The sequence below is a fragment of the Pan paniscus genome, chromosome 11 (genome assembly GCF_029289425.2).
Source record: "Pan paniscus chromosome 11, NHGRI_mPanPan1-v2.0_pri, whole genome shotgun sequence".
Lineage (NCBI taxonomy): Eukaryota > Metazoa > Chordata > Mammalia > Primates > Hominidae > Pan > Pan paniscus.
Window position 1 is genome coordinate 67,415,417 of NC_073260.2, and position 22,675 is coordinate 67,438,091.

At 40.0% G+C, this 22,675-nt stretch overlaps 1 long non-coding RNA gene across 1 annotated transcript; it reads right to left on the reverse strand.

Moving 5' to 3' along the window:
- Nucleotides 1-1,487: 1,487 nt before the first annotated feature.
- LOC134728535 (uncharacterized) lies at nt 1,488-16,666 on the reverse strand. Its single transcript, XR_010109039.1, has 3 exons — nt 16,518-16,666; nt 14,593-14,710; nt 1,488-12,919 (listed from the first exon to the last, which is right to left on the reverse strand). It is a non-coding gene; the product is annotated as an uncharacterized LOC134728535 (long non-coding RNA).
- Nucleotides 16,667-22,675: the final 6,009 nt, after the last annotated feature.

The following is a 22,675-nucleotide window of genomic DNA, read 5'->3' on the forward strand; positions in this document are numbered from 1 at the left end:
TGCACCCTCTGTCCTGTACCCATATATGCCCCAGACCCCAGGCTCCAGAAGCAGACAAGCAGATGAGGAGATAAACAGAAGAGCAGAATTGCAGAATGATGTGGCAGAAAGAAGAGAAGGAGCATCTGAATGCCAAGAGGAGTTTGGCTGGCAGTGGTTGGAGAGATCAGCCTCTGGATGGCAAAGCTCCCGGGGAAGATCATCTTCCCATTCCATCCCTTTTCCAGCTCCCCATCCATCCCATTGAGTGCCACCTCCACCACTCAATAAAACCGCCACATTCACCATCCTTAAGTCTGTGTGCAACTTAATTCTTTCTGGATGCTGGACAAGGAACTGGGTACCAAGAGGGCACTGAACGGGTTAACACTTAAGCCGTCTGTGGATGGCAAAGCTAAAAGAGTGCACTGTAACACACGCCCACTTGGGCTGTGGGAGTCACATGCACCCACCCCTAGACAGTACCATGGCCACTTGCCCTGCCTATTGCACCTGCCTGTCTGCATGCTCCCCTGCCCAGTAAGGGGTTTGACAGCACACACCGTGGCCAGACAAGCCACACCCCTGTTGCACATCCTGCCAAGGGGAGTCAGGGAACTCTCCAGTTTCATCAGGAATGTAAATTTGTTCAGCCACTGTGGAAAGCAGTTTGGAGATTCCTGAAATAACTTAAAACAGAACTGCCATTCAACCCAGCAATCCCATTACTGGGTATATACCCAGAGGAATATAAATCATTCTGTCATAGACATATGCATGCATATTTTCATTATAACACTATTCACAATAGCAAAGACACGGAATCAACTTAGATGCCTGTTAACAGAAGACTGGATTAAAAAATGCAGCATACATACACCATGGAATACTACACACCTATAAAATAGGATGAAATAATGTCTTTTGCAGCAACATGAATGGAGCTGGATACCATTATTCTAAGTGAATTAATGCAGGAACAGAAAACCAAACAAACACTGCATGTTCTCACTTATAAGTGGGGGCTAAACATTGAGTCCACATGGACACAAAGAAGGGAACAACAGACACAAGGTCTACTGTGGGTGGAGGGTGGGGGGGAGAGTGAGGATCAAAAAACTCCCTATTAGATACTACGCTCACTACCTGGATGACTACGTAATCTGTATACCGAATCCCATTGACACACATTTTACCCATATAATAAACCTGCACATGTACCCGCTGAACCTAAAATAAATGTTGGAAGGAAATAGTTACAACCAACTCTTGTACTATTGTGAGGAAACAATCATATGTGTTGACAAAAAATCAACTACTAATAGATTTATAATAGTATCTATGTAGCAGAAAAATATCAGATATAACTTATATACCCAAAAGTATGACTTAAAAACAGCATGACAATCTTTATGATGGGATATTGTGCAACTACTAGAAGCACATTTTCAGAGATTATTTATTAACATATGATAATGACTACATTGAGTGGTTTTTAGAAGCATGAATTGAAACCATGTATAAGCTGACTTTATTGAACTTATATATAACATTACACACACATTTACATAATTATAAAATAAGTATGCTCATGTTCATAACATTTATTTATTTATATGCATATGTAAGGCCAATAGGAAGTAATCTCTGTATCTGAGTTATTATTTCATAAATAATTTATGCTTGTTCTGTGAAAATGAAAACACTGTTATGGATCTTCCAAGTATCCTGAAAGGATGCAGTTTATAATTAAACAATAACAATTTTAGAAATAATTATTTTAAATAAGGCTATGATAAATCTGGTTTCATTGCACACTTTAACTTTGGAACATTTCATGAAGCGTCCCTTGATCACGACTCTCATATTCAGGAGTTTTTTGAGAACAAAATGGGACAATCAGTATGAATCTATTTTTTAGACATGCAAATGGATAACTTTAAATAGCAGTAGCGATATAATCAGAGTGCACAGTTGCTCTGGGACAAAACTTGGAAATGAGCATATTTTTAGATTCTTAATGTTTTACAAACTTTAGCATTCCACGGCACCATAACATACTCATTTTTCTACTAAAATACCTTGGTAGAAATTCACAGTAGAGATCAGGCTTGTCCTTCATACATTAACTAATCAAGTAGGAAAGTGCAAATGAGAACACAGTGCCAAACATAGGCACCACATGGAAACAAGCATGGAACTGCCAGGAAGCCATTTTTGTAGCTTTATAGCCCAGTTATATTTTTCCTAATGTATTGCACACAAAACTTGGGGAAAAAAAAAAAGAGGCAGAGAGAAAACAGGTTATATCAGCCCTATCTCACAATCCACAAGTTCATCCTATTAGAGGAGGAACTATGTAAAACAAATTTTATCTGTTGAATGTCCTATTTAGTTAATCGCAAAACTGTACAAGAACACAATTGTGACTTATTTAGCAGCTTGTTTGTTCACTTTCCACTGGCTTCACAAATGTCCTTTGGAAAGAGAAAGTACATTTGGAACCCTGTACACCTTTTCTTTCTCCAGTACCCTCTTGTCACTTCCATCACTAAGGGGACAGAAGCAACTAGGGGCAATGCATTTGTAGCACACCTGGATCAGAGGTATCCTCCAGGGGAAGGATCAGACCTGCTTGAAAGCATGTCCTTGGAATTGGGAGGCTTCTAGTAGCTATAACATAAGCACTGATGTTTACTGTTCCCTGCCCTCCACTTTGATCACTCTGGGAAACATTTTTTTAAAACATCAATTGTATTGAAACATAATTTACATAAAATAAATACTCCTATTTTAAAGTGCAGAGTTTTCTGAGTTTTGCCAGATGTAACCATCCAGGTGAATAAAATTGATTAAACTGATCTTTCAAATAATAAATTAACCTTGCAATCTTGCTAGAAACTCAATTTGTTCAGTTTATTATCCATTCTGTGTACTGCTACATTCAATTGGTTATTATGTTTTAAGGACTTTTGAGTCTATGTTTATGAGGGATAAACATCAAAGTTGTATAATGCCTTTGTCTCGATTTGGAATCAGGGCAATACTGGGTTCATAAAATAAGATAGGAAGTGTCCCTTTAAATTCTTTTTTTTTTTTTTTGAGACAGAGATTCACTCTTGTTGCCCAGGCTGGAGTGCAATGGCACAATTTCGGCTCTCCGCAACCTATACCTCCCAGATTCAAGCTATTCTCCTGCCTCTGGCTCCCGAGGAGCTGGGATTACAGGCAAGCGCCACCATGCCCTGCTAATTTTGTACTTTTAGTAGAGACGTGGGTTTCTCCATGCTGGTCAGGTTGGTCTCAAACTCCTGACCCCAGGTGATCTGCCCGTCTTGGCCTCCCAAAGTGCTGGGATTACAGGTGTGAGCCACTGTGCCCAGCCCTTAAATTCTATTTCTTAAAAAGGGTCTGTTCAAGATTGATATTATAGATACTCCTCAACTTACAATGGGCTTATGTCTTCATGAACTCATCCTAAATTGAAAATATTGTAAGTCTAAAACGCATTTAATATATTTAACCTACTGAATATCATGACTTAGCCTTGCCTACCTTAAACTTGCTCAGAACACTTACATTAGCCTACAATTGGTCAAAATCATCTACCACAAGACCTATTTTAAAATATTGAGTATCTCATGAAATTTATTGAAAACTATACTGATAGTGAAAAACTGGTCACGTTGATGCTCATCATTAATGTAAACAGATGAAAGCACCATTATCAAGTCAGAAGAGCACAAGTCAAACCACCATAAGTTGAGGACTCTCTGTACTTTCTTAAATGTTTGATAGAATTCACCTAAGAAACCATGCAGCCTGTAATTATAGCAATCTTTTTAAATTAAAAAAATTCTTCAATACATAGAGAAGCTATTACTTTTTCTATTTCATTTGGCATCATTTTTAAGAATTAGTTTTACAAATAATTTCCCATGTTATTTTATTTGTCAAATGTATTGGCCTAAAGTTTTCATAATTATATTGATGTCTGTAGGTTCTGTAGTTACATCCTCTATTTAATTATCATTATCTACATTATATAGCTTCTCTAATTTTTTTTGAGATAAATCTTGCTAGCCATTGTTTATTAAAAAAAATTTTTCAAACAACCAATTTGTGGGTATATTAATTAGCTCCACCTTTTGTTATTTGCTATGTTGTTGGTTTACATTTTTATCTTTATCATCTTCCTTCTTCTTAATTTGGATATACTTTGCTCATTTTTTTAGCCTCTTAAAAAAGAACCTAAAGGTCATTGATTGAAGCCTTTTATTTTCAATATATTACATCTATAAATGTACCTTTAAGAAATGATTTATCTGCATCCCACATTTTATTAAGTTTTTAAAAATTTTTCTTTCAGTTTAAACTATTTTTTGTGTGTGTGAAACTTTTCTTGGCCAATGGGTTTTTCTGAAGTATTTTGTTTAATGTTCAAATGTTGGGGTGTTATTGTATATATCCTACTGTTGTCCATCTCTGGTTCATGATACAATGCATGTTCTCCATTGCACTTAGTTGACATGTCTCCATGTGTCTGGAGAATTCCTCAGTCTTTCTAAAATGCTTTTGAAGAATACTGGCAGTTATTTTGTAGAATGTCCCTCCTCAATTTCAGTTAGTCTGATGTTTTCTCATGATTAGGACTAAAGTTATACATTTTGTCTAAGAATACCATAGAATTGATGTTTTGTCCTATTCAGTGCATCATATAAGAAGTTACATGAAGTTCATTTATCTTATTATTAGTAATGTTAACTTTGATCACTTGGCTAAGTTGACATCTCCACTTTGAAGTTACTATTCTATAATTATCTTGTGGGAAGATACTTTCATATTATGCAAATATGCTCTTTCCCAACATATATTCACCACTAATCTTAGCATCCCTCCAAGGTTCTTTCTTGCAACAATTATTACTAAGATATTTGCAAAGTGATGATTCTTATATTTTATGTCTCCTACATTTAATGAAATCTTACTGTAATAAAATACTGCCCATTCTCAACCTTTGGTTTATTATTTATGTCAATATGGATTAATTTTTTTTTTTGAGATGGAGTCTTGCTTTGTCATCCAGGCTGGAATGCATTGGTGGGATTTCCACTCACTGCACTTCCACCTTCTGGGATTCAAGCCATTCTCCTGCCTCAGCCTCCTGAGTAGCTGGGACTACAGGCATGTGCCACCATGCCCAGCTAATTTTTGTATTTTTAGTAGGGGCAGGGATTCACCACGTTGGTCAGGCTGGTCTCGAACTCCTGACCTCAAGTGATCTGCCCACCTCGGCCTCCCAAAGTGCTGGGAATACAGGCATGAGCCACCGCACCTAGCCTGGGTTAATTGAAAATTTTCTTCTGTAGATTGTAATATATTACTATTGTTATTTATTTTAGTGCCCCAATTTTCTCAAATTTGGCTATGGAAGTTTATTCAAAGTGGATTCTGTTTCCTTTTCACATTTTCTCCATTTTGTGAGCATTTCCTTACTTTCTAACATGACAAAATATTTCAAACTAATCTTGTATTTTCCCTGCCCAATCCTGATATCAAATATGTCCCCAAGGAGCCTTGGTTCCTTTAATTGGAAAATGGTGTTCTCATTGTTACTGGGATGATGTTGTTTCTAGGCCCTTTTGTTAGAGGAGTTGGAAAATATATGTATGTATACTCACACATTTATACACATCTGTACTTATTTATACAATTATCCATCTGTACGTATACTAAAAACAATGATTTCATAAAACTTTTGATCCCAATCCAACACTAGATAAAGACTACATAGGCCCATTTATTTGCAAATCAGCACATAAACATAGAAGGATTATTAACAATATAAGCTGTAGCTTATGCTAAATGTTGGTTGGAACGGACAATAAATTATGGAGAACTTCAGAGGACACTAAGGTTGGATGGGATCTTGGAAGTTTTACAGGTCAATGCCACTCCATCTATTGGCTGAGTTTCACTAGGTTAATACATGAACAACAAAAATAACCTAGATCAGAAGTTAAAGATCATTTTATTGACTATCTGCCATGTCTGTGCCATTGCAGTGTACTAGGTGCACTTACGAGTCCTCTACTTACAAACTGCTTTTCACAAAATATGAAACTCCAGGCAAAGGTTCAGACATATGACGTTTGTTTTTAAAATCTTTCTACAGCCTCGTATCCCTTTTCCTTTCCTTCCTTTTACCCTTTTTAAAATGTGTTATGAGTTTTATGTTAGACTAACATCTGTAATGTTGCTATATGCCAGTATTCAGTTGCTGTGTTTGATGAATCATAAAATGGTGTAAAACTTCAATTAGTGTACTTTTTAAATAAAATATCTATGAATGCATCCAGCAAAATGTTTATGATTTGAGTATTCACAAAATATTACTTTTCTCTGGATCTAACAATAATGTGAAAACCCAAAATGAATATAAAATATTAGCTAATAATAGATTTCAAGGTATTCTACAAATACAAAAAATATGATATATTATTAATTTCATATATGTAAAACATTAATAATTTTTTGTCAACATAAACATCATCTTTACACCTAAACTTGTATTAATTCAATTAAGAGTTAATATAGTATCCTAAAGTCATCAAATATTCAAAAATAGAATGTATTCTGACTTGGAATATACATAAAATTAACTATTTTCAGCTGAGCACAGTGGCTCATGCCTGTAATTCCAGCACTTTGGGAGGCCGAGGTAGGCAGATTGTTTGAGATCAGGAGTTTCAGAATAGCCTGGCCAAGATGGTGAAACCCTGTCTCTACCAAAAATACAAGTTAGCCAGGCATGGTGGAACCTGCCTGTAATGCCAACTACTCTGAAGGCTGAGGCAGGAGAATCACTTGAACCCAGGAGGCAGAGATTGCAGTGAGCCGAGATTGCACCACTGCACTCCAGCCTGGGTGACAGAGTGAGACTCCGTATCAAAATAATAATAATAATAATAATAATGACTATTTTCTGTGAGTCCCAAGATAAAATAGCATTACCGAATACCTAATAATCCTGAGTTTGGTTTTCTTGGTTTTATTTTTTCATTTAGTTTTGTTCACCTTGACCAGTGGGTTGGTGGTTCTTAGGTGCACCAAGGCTTTCATTTTTCAGTTCAAGATTTTAAAACCTTAATGTGGTAATTTCTCTAATTTTTTTGACATTTACGTCCCAGGTTGCAAGTTAAAATAAAATTCCCATTTTATTAAAGTCTTTGGTTTATTAATGATTTTATAATGACTTAATATATAATTTAATGAGTAATGAGGGGTACTACATTTCAGAAATCAACACTGGAGAACTTATTCATGGAACCAAACACCACCTGTTTCTCAAACACCTATTAAAATAAAAATATATATAAATAATTTTTAAAAATAAACACTAAAAATAAAGTGAAAATGAAAAAATATATATCCAGGTTAAAAAAAAAAACTACTTCAGTTAAACAATAAATACTTTTTGGGGGGACTCTACTACAAAATTATTTGTTGTTTATTATAATCAATAATACAGGTAAAAGAATAAGTTTTTAAAAATGGAAAAATTGTAAAAAATAAAACGATATTAACAAATATTGGTATACTGGTGAAGGCCAGGCTCAGTGGCTGCTTTCCAAATGGTTATACCAGTCGGGCATGGTGGCACACACCTGTAATCTCAGCACTTCTGGAAGGTGAAGCAGGCAGATCACTTGAGCTCAGGAGTTTGACACAAACCTGGGCTACATGACAACACCACATTTCTACCAAAAACTGTAAAAATCAGCTGCACATGATAGCATGCACCTGTAAGTCCCAGCTACTTAGGAGGCTGAGGTGAGAGGGTCACTTGTGCCTGGAAGGTCACAGCTGCACTGGCCATGTTCATGCCACTGCACTTCAGCCTGGGCAACAGAGCAAGATTTTGTCTCAAAAAAAAAAAAAAGTTGGTGACAATGTGGAATAATTGGAACTCACATACATTACTGGTGGGAATATAAAATGGTGTAATCAATTTGGGTGTTTTATTGGCATTTGACTTTTTTTAAAAATCAAGATATTGTTTCCTTATATTGCCCAGGCTTGTCCTGAATTCCCGGGCTAAGAAAATCCTCCAAACTCAGCATCTCAAATACCTGAGATTAAAGGTGTGAGCCACTGCGCCTGACCAGTGTAACCACTTTGAAAATCAACGTGGCAGTTTCTCAAAGACTAAATGTATAGTAATCACATAATGCAACAATTTCACTCCTGAGTGTAAATCCAAGAGAACTAAAAATATATGTTCAAACTAAAACTTACATACGAGTGTTCATAGCAGCCTGACTCATGATGGTGAATACACAAAAACAACACAAATGTCCATCAACTAATGAATGGATAAACATAAACTATTACTCAGCTATAAAAGGAAAGAAATCCTGATACACACTATAACATGAAAGAAATTTTAAAACATTGTGCTAAGAGAAAAAAAAGCAAACTACAAAAGATCACACATTGTACAATTCTATTTCTATAAAAGGTCCAGATTAGGCAAAACTACAAGGACAGAAAATAAATCAGTGGTTGCCTATGAACATGGGGGAATTAGGAGGTAGCGGCTAAGAGGTGAGGGTTTCTCACTCACAAGTGGGTAACTCATAAGTGGGTAATCACTTCTAAGAGAGACTGTGGTGATGGACGCACAGCTCCTTGAATATTCTAAAAACCACTCAACTGTATACTTTCTTTTTTTCTTTAGTTATTTACAGACAGGGTCTCCTTCTGTCACCCATGCTGTAGTGCAGTGGTGCCATCTGGCCTCACTGCAACCTATGCCTTCTAGGCTCAAGTGATCTTCCAGTCTCATGTCCCTAAGTAATTGGGACTACAGGCATGAGCCACCACACCCAGCTAATTTTTGTATTTTTGCTAGAGATGCTGTTTTGTCATGTTGCCCAGGCTAGTCACAAACTCCCAAACTCAAGCAATCCACCTGCCTCAGCCACCCAAAATCTTAGCATTATAGGACTTAGCCACTGCACCCGGCCAGAATTGCATACTTTGATAAATGAATTGCATGATATGTTAATCATATTTCAATAATATTATTATTTTAAAAAGGGCTGGGTGTGGCGTGGTGACTCATGCCTGTAATCTCAGCACATTGGGAGGCCAAGGTGGGTGGATTGCCTGATTTCAGGAGTTCGAGGCCAGTCTGGCCAACATACTGAAACCCTGTCTCTACTAAAAGTACAAAAATATTAGCTGACATTGGTGACATGTGCCTGTAATGCCAGCTAGTTGGGAGGCTGAGGCAGGGGAATTGTTTGAACCAGGGAGGTGGAGGTTGCAGTCAGCCAAGATCATGCCACTGCACTCCAGCCTGCGTGACAGAGTGAGAGTCCGTCTCAAAAAGAAAGAAAAAGAAAATGGGCATTGAACACAGGTGGCTCCCCCCTACGTATAATCCAAGCACTTTGGGAAGCTGAGGCAGAATGATCACTTGAGGCCAGGAGTCTGACACCATCCTGGGCAACACAGCAAGATCCCATCTGTACAATAAAAAATAAAGAAGTTAGCTGGGAATAGGGGCAAATGTATGTAGTCCCAGCTACTTGGGAGGCTGAGGTGGGAGGACAGTTTGAGTCCGGGGTTTCAGGCTGCAGTGAACCATGATCATGCCACCGCACTGCAGCCTGGGTGACAGAACAAGACCCTGTTTCTAGGAAGAAAGAAAAAAGAAATCCAAGTTTTTATCACCTTCTGAGAGTAATCAACGTTCAGGAGGAACAGAGAACAAAAGACCACTGAATGGTCGAGGGTAGGTTGCTGGTTAGGTTCAGTGGCCAGTTGACTAGTATCTGAAAAATTTATTAGTAAAATTATGGCACTAGGGGTGAGTCATGCAGTCGAATGATGAATACTAAATCCAGTACAAACGCCCATGGTCTTTCTTTACATGAATTCCAGTGAAAATTTTCTAAGTGCCTAAAATAGCAAGTGTCTGAAATGATGGCAGCAGTTTATTAAAGACTGAAAAAAGAGGCCGGGTGCGGTGGCTCATGCCTGTAATCCCAGCACTTCAGGAGTCCAAGGCCAGTGGATTGCAAGGTCAGGAGTTCAAGACCAGCCTGGCCAACGTGCTGAAACCCCGTATCTACCAAAAATACAAAACTTAGCCGGGCATGGTGGCATGTGCCTGTAGTCCCAGCTACTTCAGAGGCTGAGGCAAGAGAAATGCTTGAACCCAGGAGGCAGAAGTCGCTGTGAATTGAGATTGTGCCACTGCACTCCAGCCTGGTGACAGAGGAAGATGCCATCTCAAAAAAAAAAAAAGAAATGGCATCTTCAACAACCACAAGAGAGTTCCATGCTGAAAAAGCTCTAATTCTGCATTTGCTCAACTATTGATTTGAGTTAGCCAATATGGCACTATCTTAGATAAAGTGTACAAACAACTCAATTTCATCTCCTCATTAATAACTGATTAGGTAGTCTAATATCAATTCTGATTTTTAAAAAGCTAATTAGAAAAAGAATTAATTATAGAACCAATAAGAGGTTTGAATAGTTACAAGCTATTCAAAGGAGAATTCAAAAAACCACTCAGGTATGAGGCCATAAAGTATGATGAAATAAATTTCATTAATATATTTTAAAATAAACTGATTAGACAGGCAACAACACCTGGGCATGGGTCTCCTCACCTCCAGCAACACAAACCCAATCGCGCAGCTATGGGGTTGCAAAGGCTGCATAGTCACAAACAGACTGCTCTGAGTTGAGATTTCTTTACTTGTATCTGTATTCTGAGACAGGGTCTCACTCTGTCACTCTGGCTGCAATGCAGTGGTGCACTCATAGCTAACTGCAGCCTTGACCTCCTGGGCTCTGGGGATCCTCCTGCCTCAGCCTCACCATAGCTACGACTACAGATGACCACCAAAACACCCAGCTAATTTTTATTTATTTATTTATTTATTTGTAGAAAGAGGAGCCTTGCTATGTTGCCCAAGCTGGCCTCAAACTCCCACCCTCAAGAGATCTGCCCACCTCAACAACCTGAGTAACTGGTTGTACAGGAAAATACCACTATGCTTGGATAATTATATTTTATTAATTTTTATTTGCATAGAGAGGATGTCTTGCTCTGCTGCATAGGGTGGTCTCAAACTCCTCAACTCAAATAATTCTCCCATCTCTGCCTCCCAAAGTGCTGATGCTACATGCATAAGCCACTGCACCTGGCCTGACTTAAGATTTCTTTAATCTAGCATCCCATACTTCCTATAATTGGGAAAAGCCATAGAGTTTTTTTTTAAATTACTTACTATTTCAACAAGAATCAACCATCTCTCACCATTGCCAGGACCCTGGTCAGAACCACTATCATCTCCCACCTGGAGGTTGCCACAGCTTGGCCTCCCTGCTTCTACCCAAATCTTCCCACAATCTTTCTCAACTCAGCCACCATGGGATGCTTTTAAATCAGTAGACAATTTGTGTCACCTCTCTGCTCAGAACCCTTCCACATCTCCCATCTCAGACAGAATAAAAGCCAAAGCCCCAGCAATAGCCTCCCAGGGCTTACACAATCTGTACTGATCTGAGCCCAACAACTCCCTGGCCTTCTTCCCTACTTCTCTCCCTCTCTCTGCTCCACAGGCCTCTTTCCTGAGCTTCAGACACACCACGGAGTTCCCTCTTAGCATCTTTATTCTGTTGTTTCTGCCTACAATGCTCTTCCCTCAGTACCTTGGCCAGCTCCTTCCCCTCCTTCAAGTCTTTGTTCAGTTTTCACTTAGGAGGCCAACCCTGACCACTCTATTTAATATTGCTATCTGTTCCTATTCCTGCGATGCTCACTCATTTCTTTTTTCTTTTTTTTAAGATAAAAATCTCGCTGTGTCACTCAGACTGGGGTGCCATGGCACGATCATAACGCACTGAGACCTAGGTCTCCTAGGTCAAGAAATCGTCCTGCCTCAGGGCCTCTAGTAGCTAAGACTACAAGTGCATGCCACCATACCCACTAATTTTTTTTCCATGTAGACGGGGTATCACTTTGTTGCCCAGGCTTATCTTGAACCCCTGGGCCAAAGCAACCATCCTGCTTCAGCCTCCTAAATAGCTGGAATTATAGGTGTGGGCCACCACCCCTGGCTTCATGTTCATTTCTTCTTGCTGCTGTTACAAACTACCTTACATTGAGTGGCTTAATACACCACAAATCTACTACCTAACAGGTCTGGGGGCCAGAAGTCCAAAATAGGTTTATTAAGGCTAAAGTCAAGGTGTCAGCAGGACTGCATCCCTTCTGGAGGTTCCGGAGAGAATGTGTTCCCTTGCCTTTCCCAGTTGCTAAAGCCACCCCTATTCTTTGGCTCATGGCCCCTAACTGCATCTTCAAAGCCAGAAGCAAAGCATATTCGAATCTCCCTCTGTGACCTGTGCTTCCATCATCAAATCTCCTTCAATTCTGACTCTCTTATCTCCCTCTTTCACTTATAAAGACCTCTTGTGATTGCTGGACACAGAGGCCGTGGCTCACAACCACAATCCCAACAATTTAGGAGGTCAAAGCAGGAGAAACGCTTGAGGCCAAAAGTTCGGGACCAGCCTGGGAAACACAGTGAGACCCCCTCAATTAAACAACAAAAAGAAATAAGAAAAAATTAGCTGGGCATGGTGGTATGCATCTGTAGTTTCAGCTACTTCAGAGGTTGTGGTGAAAGAACCGCTTTAGCCCCAGAGTTCAAGACCAGCCTCAGCAATATAACAAGATCCCATCTCTACAAAAAAAAAAAAAACACAAAAATTAGCTGGGCATGGATGGTGTGCACCTGTAGTCCCAGATGCTTGGAAGGCAGAGGTGGGGGAATTGCTTGAGCCCAGGTGGTTGAGGCTGCAGTTAGCTAAAACTCCATCATTGCACTCCAGATTCGGTGAAACAGAGAATCTGTGTTCAAAAGAAAAAGAAAAGAAATACACATTTGGTTTCTGCCCCTCATCCTGGCACAGAGCTTCTCAAGTTCTTATAAAGGCCTTGGTGATGAAGGTGATGGGGCATCTTCTGTTTCAATATTTGGTCTTAGTCCCAGGTTTCTAACATAAGAGCCTCTAAGACCTTTGGGATCACCATAGTAAGAATGCATTTGGTGATGTTACTGAGATGACTGGGTGACTGAAAGCTCCTAGACAGCTTCAGAAAAAGGGCTGGTTGTTGCCAGAAGAACAAACCATGTGATTAGAGGCTTGGAACTGTCAGCCTGACCCACTGGGCTCCAGGAAGAAACAGTGGCCGAAGACTGACTTAATCACCAGTGGTCAATGACTTCATCAATCATGCCTGCATAATGAAGCTTTCATAAGCGCCCTCAACAACGGGAGTTGGAGAATGTCTGGGTTGCTGAACACAAGGGAGATACCAGGAAGGTAACATGCACAATAGAGGACACGGAAGTTCTGTACCCCTCCCGACATACCTTGCCCTGTGTGTGTGTGTCTTTTTTTTTTTTTTTTTTTTTTTGGGACAGTGTCTGGCTCTGTCTCCCAGCCTAGAGTGCCATGGCACAATCATGGCTCACTGCGACCTATGCCTCCCTAGCTCAAGCCCCATCCTCTCATCCTCTCACCTCAGCCTCCTGAGTAGCTAGAATTATAGGCACTGAGTAGCTAGAACTATAGATCACTGCACCTGGCTAATTTTTAGAAAAATCTTTTTGTGGAGATGCGTTTTCACCATGTTACCCAGGCTGGTCTTAATCTCCTGAGCACTTAAGTGATGCTCCTGCTTCAGTCTCCCAAAGTGCTGAAATTACAGGCATGAGCCACTGTGCCCAGCATGTACATCTCTTTCACTGGCTGTTTCTGAGATACAGCCTTTAAAATGAACCAATAAAAGAAAGTAAATTGGTGAGATGCAGTGGCCCACACCCATAATCCCAGCATTTTGTGAAGTTGAGGTGGGAGGATCATGTGAGCCCACAAATTTGAGACCAGCCTGGGCAACATAACATCTCTACAAAAAGTAAAAGAACATAGCCAGATATGCTGGTGCGGGCCTATAATCTCAGCTATTTGGGAGGCTGAGGTGGGAGGATCACTTGAGCCCAGGAGTCCCATGCTACAGTGAGCTTTGATCACACCACTGCATTCCATCCTGGCAACAGACTGAGACCCTATATCTCAGAAAAAATAAGAAAACAATCTGTTTTTCTGAGTTCTGCAAGCTGTCCGAGCAAATGATTCCACCCATCAATGGGGTCATGGAACCCTGTTTTCTAACTTGTTGGTTAAAACTACATGTAACAACCCAAGACTTGCAATTGGCATGTGGAGTGAGGGTAGACTCCTGGGACTGAACCCCCATCCTGCGGGGTCTGCACTAACTCCAGGGAGTGTCAGGATGGAATTGTGGGATACCCAGTTGGGATCCAGATTGTCCGAAAATCAGTGTAGAAACTCCACATGCACATTTGGTTAGAGGTGTTTGACCGTCACTATTATTCACGAAAAAGATCTACTCATTAGAACTAAAAATCACAAAATTGTACGTTCTACAAAAACAAATCAACCTTATCTACCGCCCAGTCCTACCAATCTACAGAATGTGAGAACAGAAGGTCTGACCGTGGACTCAAGAGCTGGTAGGAATGTCACCACCATCCTGCTCTCCAAGGACTCATCATCTTCAACAGACTCCTCATCTTCAATGGGCAGGGTGGAAACTGCAACTTGTGCCATGATCCTTGCACAAGAAAAGTAGTAAGAAAATGAGTGGTAGAAATCCAGTGTCCTAAACTCACATCCAGAGCTTTGAGAGTTTTTTACTGGCTAGATAATTCACAGTTTTCTTGAATCAGGGGGAAAATAAGACTCAGAAACTAGGAATTCGTTTTGCCCAAAACTCTCATCAGATACAGAATCCATCCGCTAACTATCTAGTATTATTTCCATAAGTTAGATCAATTATCACTCCCAAAACAAACGCACATGGCACGCAGAATCTGTGCATTTCTCCCAAGTAAAAGAGGAGGTGGGCAGGCGCAGTGTCTCATGCCTGTAACCCCAGCACTTTGGGAGGCCAAGGTGGGTGGATCACCTGAAGTCAGGAGTTCAAGGCCAGCCTGACCAACATGGTGATACCCTGTCTCTACTAAAAATAAAAAAAGTTAGCCAGGTGTGATGGCATGTGCCTGTAGTCCCAGCTTCTTGGGAGGCTGAGGCAGAAGAATCACTTGAACCCAGGAGGCTAGGGTTGCAGTGAGCAGAGATCACACCACTGCACCTGAGCCTGGGCAACAGAGTGAGACTCTGTCTCAAAAAAAAAGAGGGGGAGGAAAGGAGGCAAGGCACTTTACAACCCAGTGATGGGCTACCACAACTCAACACAGCAAAGAGGTGCCAAGCTCCCTTTCTCCCCTGCACAACCCGACACAGAAGAGTTGGTGCAGTGGAATAAGGCTGGATGGAGAGAAGTTCCTCTTCTTTCTTTCCTTTTTTTTTTTTTGAGATGGATTCTCACTCTGTCACACAGGCTGGGGTGCAGTGGCACAATCTCGGTCACTGTAACCTCTGCTTCATGGGTTCAACCAATTCTTTGCCTCAGCCTTCAGAATACCTGGGATTAGAGGTGCCCCCCAACACACCCAGCTAATTTTTTTTTTTTTAGTGGAGACTGGGTTTCACTATGTTGGCCAGGCTGGTCTTGAACTCCTGACCTTGTGATCCACCTGCCTCAGCCTACCAAAGTGCTGGGATTACAGGCATGAACCGCTGTGCCCAGCCGAGAAGTTCCTCTTCTTACTTAGAAAACAGATCACAGGGCATCAAGTAACACGTAAAATTCTTTATAATAAGTAGTATTATTTTTGGAAGACCTTTCCTAATATTTTGGTATCAGCAAAAAGCCTCAGATTAATTTCAAACCCTATAAAAATACAATACATAAACAGAAAATATTAACTGTCAGCAATGCTATAGAGAAATTGGAAGCTGTATGCATTGCTTTTTGGAATGTAAAATGGTACAGCCCACTGTGGAAAACGGTTTAGAAGCTCCTTAAAAATATTAAGCACAGATTTATATGATCCATCAACACCCTTTAAGCGTATATACCCAAAAGAACTGAGAGCAGGGACTCAAACAGGTATTTGTACACCCATTTAACAGCAGCATTATTCACAGTGGCCAAAATGTAGCCCAAACCTAATGCCCATCAATAGGCGAATAGATAAAGAAAATGTAATATATACATACACAGAGTATTATTCAGCCATAAAAAGAAAAATATATGGCCAGATTCAGGGGCTTATACCTGTAATCCAGTATTTTGGGAGGCCAAGGTGGGCAGGTCTCTTGAGCCCCATATTTTGAGACCAGGCTGGACAACATGGCACATTTGGTTAGAAGTGTTTGACCATAACTACTATTCAAGAAAAAGATCTACTCATTAGAACTACAAAACATAAAATTATAAGTTCTACAAAAACAAGTCAACCTTATCTACCACCCAGTCCTACCCAATTATATAATCTTAGAACACAAGGTCTCACCGTGGACTCGAGAGCTGATATGAGCAATGTCACCACCATCCTGCTCTCCGCAGAATCATCTTCAATGACTCCTCATCTTCAATGGACTCCTCATCTTCCATGGACTCCTCATCTTCAATGGGCAGGGTGGAAACTGCAACTTGTGCCATGATCCCTGTGCAAAAAAGTAGTAAGAAATTGAATGGTAGAAATCCAGTGTCCTAAACTCACATCCAGAGCTGTGAGAGTTTCTCACCGGCTGCCAAATTGTTTTTTGCATCAGAGAAAAAAATAAAACTTGGTAACTTGGTATTCGGTTTGCCCAAAACCCTCATCAGATAGAGAATCCATCCACTAACTTTCTATCTAGTATTATTTCCATGAAGTTACATCAACATCACTCCCAAAATAAATCCAGGTGGAAGACTAAATCCAAAGCTAGCAGAAGGAAAGAAATAATAAAGAGCATAATTAGAGCATAAATCAATAAAATAGAAGGTTGGAGAGCAGTAGAATGAAAAAACATAGATTCTTTGAAAGATCAAGCATTTCACTATATTGACTGAGCAAAAGATGGAAGACTAATTACTAAAATAATACATGAAAGCAGAGCCATTACTACCAACTTTACAGAAATACAAAAGGTTTACAGGAGTACACTGAGAACAACTGTCTAGCAACAAATTAGGTGCCCTGGATGAAATGGATGAATCGCTAGAAAGACAAAAACTACCAAAGTGGCTCAAGAAGAAAGAGGAAATCTGAATAGACCTATAACCTAGGAGATTGAATTAGTAATCGAAAGCGATTAACAAAGAAACATTTATGACCAAATAGCTGCATTAACTGGTAAGTCAACCTAACATTTAAAGAATTAATACCATTTATTCTCAAACTCTTCTGACAAAATATATGAAGAAGGAATACTTGCTAATTCATTTTTTGATAACAGCATTATCCTTATACCAAAGACAAAGAAAGCACAAAAGAGAGAAATACAGCACTATATCCCTTATGAATATATAAGCAAAAATCTCAGCAAAATACTAGCAATACTAGCAAAATACTAGCAGCAATACTGTATAATCAAAGGATTGTAAACTATCACCCTTTGAGATTTATCCCCAAAATGCAAGGGTGGCTCAACATATAAAAAATCAATCAGTGTAATATACTCTAACAATAAAATGAATAAGCACGTGATTATTTCAATTGATGCAGAGAAAACATTGATGAAATACAACACCCTTCTATAATAAAAATACTCAATAAACTAGGCATAGAAGGGATCTTCTGCAACATGACAATGGGATGTACAAAAACCCAACAGTTAATATCATGATCAATGATGAAGCACTGAAAGCTGTTTTCCTAACATCTAGAACAAGACGAGGATGGTGCATTTGCCACTTGTGTTCAATGTAGCACTGGCAGTTCTAGCCAGAGCAATTAGGCAAGACAAAGAAATAAAAGGCATCTACATTAGAAATAAAAAATAGGTGTAAAATTATATCTACACATGATCTTATGGGTATAAAGCTCCAAACAAAACACAAAACCGACTACAACTAATAAAAGAGGCAGGATGCAAACAAACATAAGGCAAATGGGCTATATTTCTATATAGTTGTAAAGAACTATGAAAACATTTTTAAAATTCCATTTATAATAACATCAAAAAATACGTTATTCAGGCATAAATCTAACCATGATGGTATACACAAAACTTTGCTGAAAAAAACTAAAGAGAGTGGAAATAAGTGGAAAGACATTCTGTGTTCACGGGTTGTAAGACAATATTGTTAAGATGACAATACCATCTAAAGTAATCTACAGATTCAATGCAATACCATCAAAATCCCAAAGGCATTTTTGCAGAAACAAAGAAACTCATTCTAAAATCATACAAAAATTCAAAGGATCTGACAGACAAAACAGTCTTGAAAAAGAACATTGGAAAACTCACATTTTTCAGTTTCACAGCCTACTACAAATCTACAGTAATCAAGAGAGTGTGGTACTGGCATAAGACCAATAGACTTTCAGACCAATACAATAGAACAGATTTGAGGTCCTACAAGTTAGTCCTCACATATATGCTCAATGACTGTTCAATAAGGTGGCCAAGTCAAGGGAGGAAAGAACAGTCTCTTCAACAGCTGGATGTCAGTGCACAAGAGAGAAGTTAGACCCCTACCTTGCAGTATATACAAAAATTAATTCTAAATTAATAAAAGACTTAAATGTAAGGACTAAAAATATGTAACTCTTAGAAGAAAACACACGGTAAACCTTTATGACCTTTGAGTTTTAAGTGTATTTTGAAATATGACAGAAAAGCACAGATAACAAAAGAAAATACATGAAAATTAGATTTAATCAAAATAAAAACCCTTTATGCATCAAAGGATACTATCAAGGGAGTGAAACGACAACCCATAATATGTGAGAAAATACGTATCTGATAAAATCAAAGTGTGTATCTGATAAAAGTTTAATATCCCACAACTCAACAACAGAATTTCTAAGATCCCAATTAAAAAATAGGCAAAGGACATGAATAGACATTTCTGCAAAGAAGATACACAAATGTCTAAGAAGGACAAGAAAAGATGCTAAACACCGTTATTCATTAATAAAATGTAAGACAAAACCCAAATGAGATGCCACTTTGCATCCACTAGTAAGGCTTTCATAACAACGACACAGAAAATCAATGTTGCTAAAGAGGTGGAGAAACTGGAGCCCTCATGAACTGGCTGCTAGGAATAGAAAATGATGCAGTTGCTGGGGAAACAATTTGGTGGTTCCTTAAAGAATCACACAGAGAAACAGGTGCCGCTGGCTTGCGGGTTCTCCTGGGCTGGCGCGGGACGTCCCGGAATCGCAGGCGCGCATCCCTTCCCGCCTGAGGGCCCGCCTGGCCGTGACTCCCGCCCCTCTTCTCCTCCAAAGAGAGATTGGGGCCGCTCCAGAGGCCCTCTGCAGCCACCGGGGATGGGGCTGAGGGTCGGTTTCCGCCCCCGTGCAGCTGCTGCAGGACAGACCGCCTGGCTTGGCCACAACCACAGGGACATTTGGCCCTGCTTCCGAGATGTGGGGAGTGCGGGCGGGCTCGGGAGTTGCCTGGGGGCTGCTGCCTGCACGCAGAAGGCGGCTGCAACTCGGGTGCCAAGGCGGGCTAGAGGTGCATGGCCTGGTCGGCCTCGAGATCGCCAGCGCGCCCAGGCTGAGGGCCCCCAGGCCGTGCCTCCTGCCCACTCCTCCACCTTAGGGAGATCGGAGCCGTTTGTATGGGCACTCGGCAGTCACCCCGTGTGGGGTTGAGCGGTTGGTTCTCAGTTCTCGCTCCTGTGCAGCTGCTGCCGCAGGGCAGAATGCCTGGCTTGGCCGCAGCCACTGGGACACCTGGCCTTGGTTCTGCGACGGTGGGAGCGCGAGCGGGCTCGGGGGTTGCCAGGCAGCTGCTGCCTGCACACAGAGGGCGACTGAAGCTTGGGCGCCCAGGCGGCGGAGCATGGTCTGGGTGGCCTCTGGAATGCGTGTGCGCCAGACCTGAGGGTCACCCTGGTGGAGCCACCTACCTTGGTCTTCCGCTGCTGGAGCCTGGAGCAGCTGGAATGGCCACTATTCAGTCACAGGGGATAGAGTTAAGTTTTCTTATCCCACGCATACACACAAAAAGGTAACTGTTCTGTGAGGTAATAAACATGTTAATTCACTTCATTCATGCCACTCTGCACCCACAAGTAAGGCTTTCATAACAATGACACAGAAAACAAATGTTGCTAAGGACGTGGAGAAGTTGGAGCCCTCGTGAACTGGCTGCTAGGAATAGAAAATGATGCCCTTGCTGAGGAAAACAATTTGATTGTTCCTCACAGAATGAGCATTGGGTGAAAAATGAAATCAAGATGGAAATGTAAAAAATTTCTTCGAACTGGATGACACAACCTATCAAGACCTCTGGGATACAGCAAAGGCACTGCTAAGAGCAAAGTTTGTAGTCCTAAAAACCTACATCAAAAAGTCTGAAGGAGCACAAACAGACAATCTAAGTTCACATGTCAGGGAACTAGAGAAGCAGGAACAAGCCAAACCCAATCCCAGCAAACACAGGAAATAACCAAGATCAGAGCAGAACTAAATGAAATTGACACAACAACAACAACAACAAAAAAATACAAAACATAAATAAAACAAAAAGTTGGTTATTTGAAAAGATAAATAAAATTGATAGACCATTAGCAAGATTAACCAAGAAAAGAAGAGAGAAAATCCAAATAACCTCACTAAGAAATAAAACAGGGGATATTACAACTGACACCACTAAAATATTAAAGATTATTCAAGAATACTATGAACACCTTTTGGCACATAAATTACAAAACCTAGAAGAGTTGGATAAATTCCTGGAAAAATACAACTCTCCTAGCTTAAATCAGGAAGAATTAGATACCCCAAGCAGACCAATAAAGCAAGCAGCAAGATTGAAATGGTAATTTTAAAATTACCAGCAAAAAAAGCCGAGGGCCAGACAGATTCACAGCAGAATTCTACCAGACATTCAAAGAATGTCTTCTTTCATTCAAAGAAGAAATGATACCAATCTTTTCATACTATTCCACAAGACAGAGAAAGAAGAAACCCTCCGTTATTCATTCTATGAAGCCAGCCTCACCCGAATACCAAAACCATGAAAGGACATAACCAAAAAAGAAAACTACAGACCAATATCCTTGATGAACGCAGATGCCAAAATCTTTAACAAAATACTATCTAACTGAATCCGACAACATATCAAAAAATAATCCACCATGATCAAGTGGGTTTCATACCAATGATATAGGAGTGGTTTCACATATGCAAGTCAATAAATGTGATACACCAAATAAACAGAATTTTAAAAATCTAATATGATTATATCAACAGGTGCAGAAAAAACATTTGACAAAATCTAGCATTGCTTTATGATTAAAGCTCTCAGCAAAATAGGCATACAAGTGACATACCTTAATGTAATAAAAGCCATCTATGACAAACCCACAGCCAACATAATACTGAATGGGGAAATGGTGAAAGCATTCCCTTTGAGAACTGGAACAAGATGAGGAGCCTACTCTCACCACTCCTCTTCAACATAGTACTGGAAGTCCTAGCCAGAGCAATCAGACAAAAGAAGGAAATAGAGGAAATCCAAATCGGTAAAGAGGAAGTCAAACTGTCACTTGTTGCTGATGATATGATCTTTTGCCTAGAAAACCCTATGGACTCCTCTAGAAAGCTCCTAGAACTGATAAAAGAATTCAGCAAAGTTTCCAGATACAAGATTAATGGACACAAATCAGTAGCTCTTCTATACATCAACAGCTACCAAGCAGAGAATCACATCAAGAACTCAACCCCTTTTACAATAGCTGCGAAAAGCAACAACAAAAAACAAAACTTAGGAATATACCTAGCAAAGGAATCAAAAGACCTGTACAATGAAAATTACAAAACACTGCTGAAAGAAATCATAGATGGAGCCAAGCACGGTGGCACATGCCTATAATCCAAGCTACTCGGGAAGCTGAGGCAGGAGAATCGCTTGAACCCGGGAGGCAGAAGTTGTAGTGAGCCGAGATCACACCATTGCACTCCCACCTCAGCGACAAGAGCGAAACTCCCTCTGAAAAAAAAAAAAAAAAAAAGGAAGAAAAGAAGTCATAGATGACACAAACAAATGGAAACGCATCCCCATGCTCATGGATGGGTAGAACCAATATTGTGAAAATTACCATTCTGTTAAAGGCAATCTACAAATTCAATGCAATCTCCATCTGAATGCCACCATCATTCTTCACAGAATTACAAAAACAATTCTAAAATTAATATGGAACCAAAAGAGAGCCATATAGCCAAACCAAGCCTAAGCAAAAAGACCTTGGAGGTATCACACTACTTTATTTCAAACTGTACAATAAGGCCATAGTTAACAAAACACCAACGTACTGGTTTAAAAATAGGAACATAGACCAATGGAACAGAAGAGAGAACCCAGAAATTAACCCAAATACTTACAGCCAACTGATCTTTGACAAAGTAAACAGAAACATAAAGTGGGGAAAGGACCCCCTTTTCAATACATGATGTTGGGATAATTGGTCAGCCACATGTAGGGGAATAAAACTGGATTC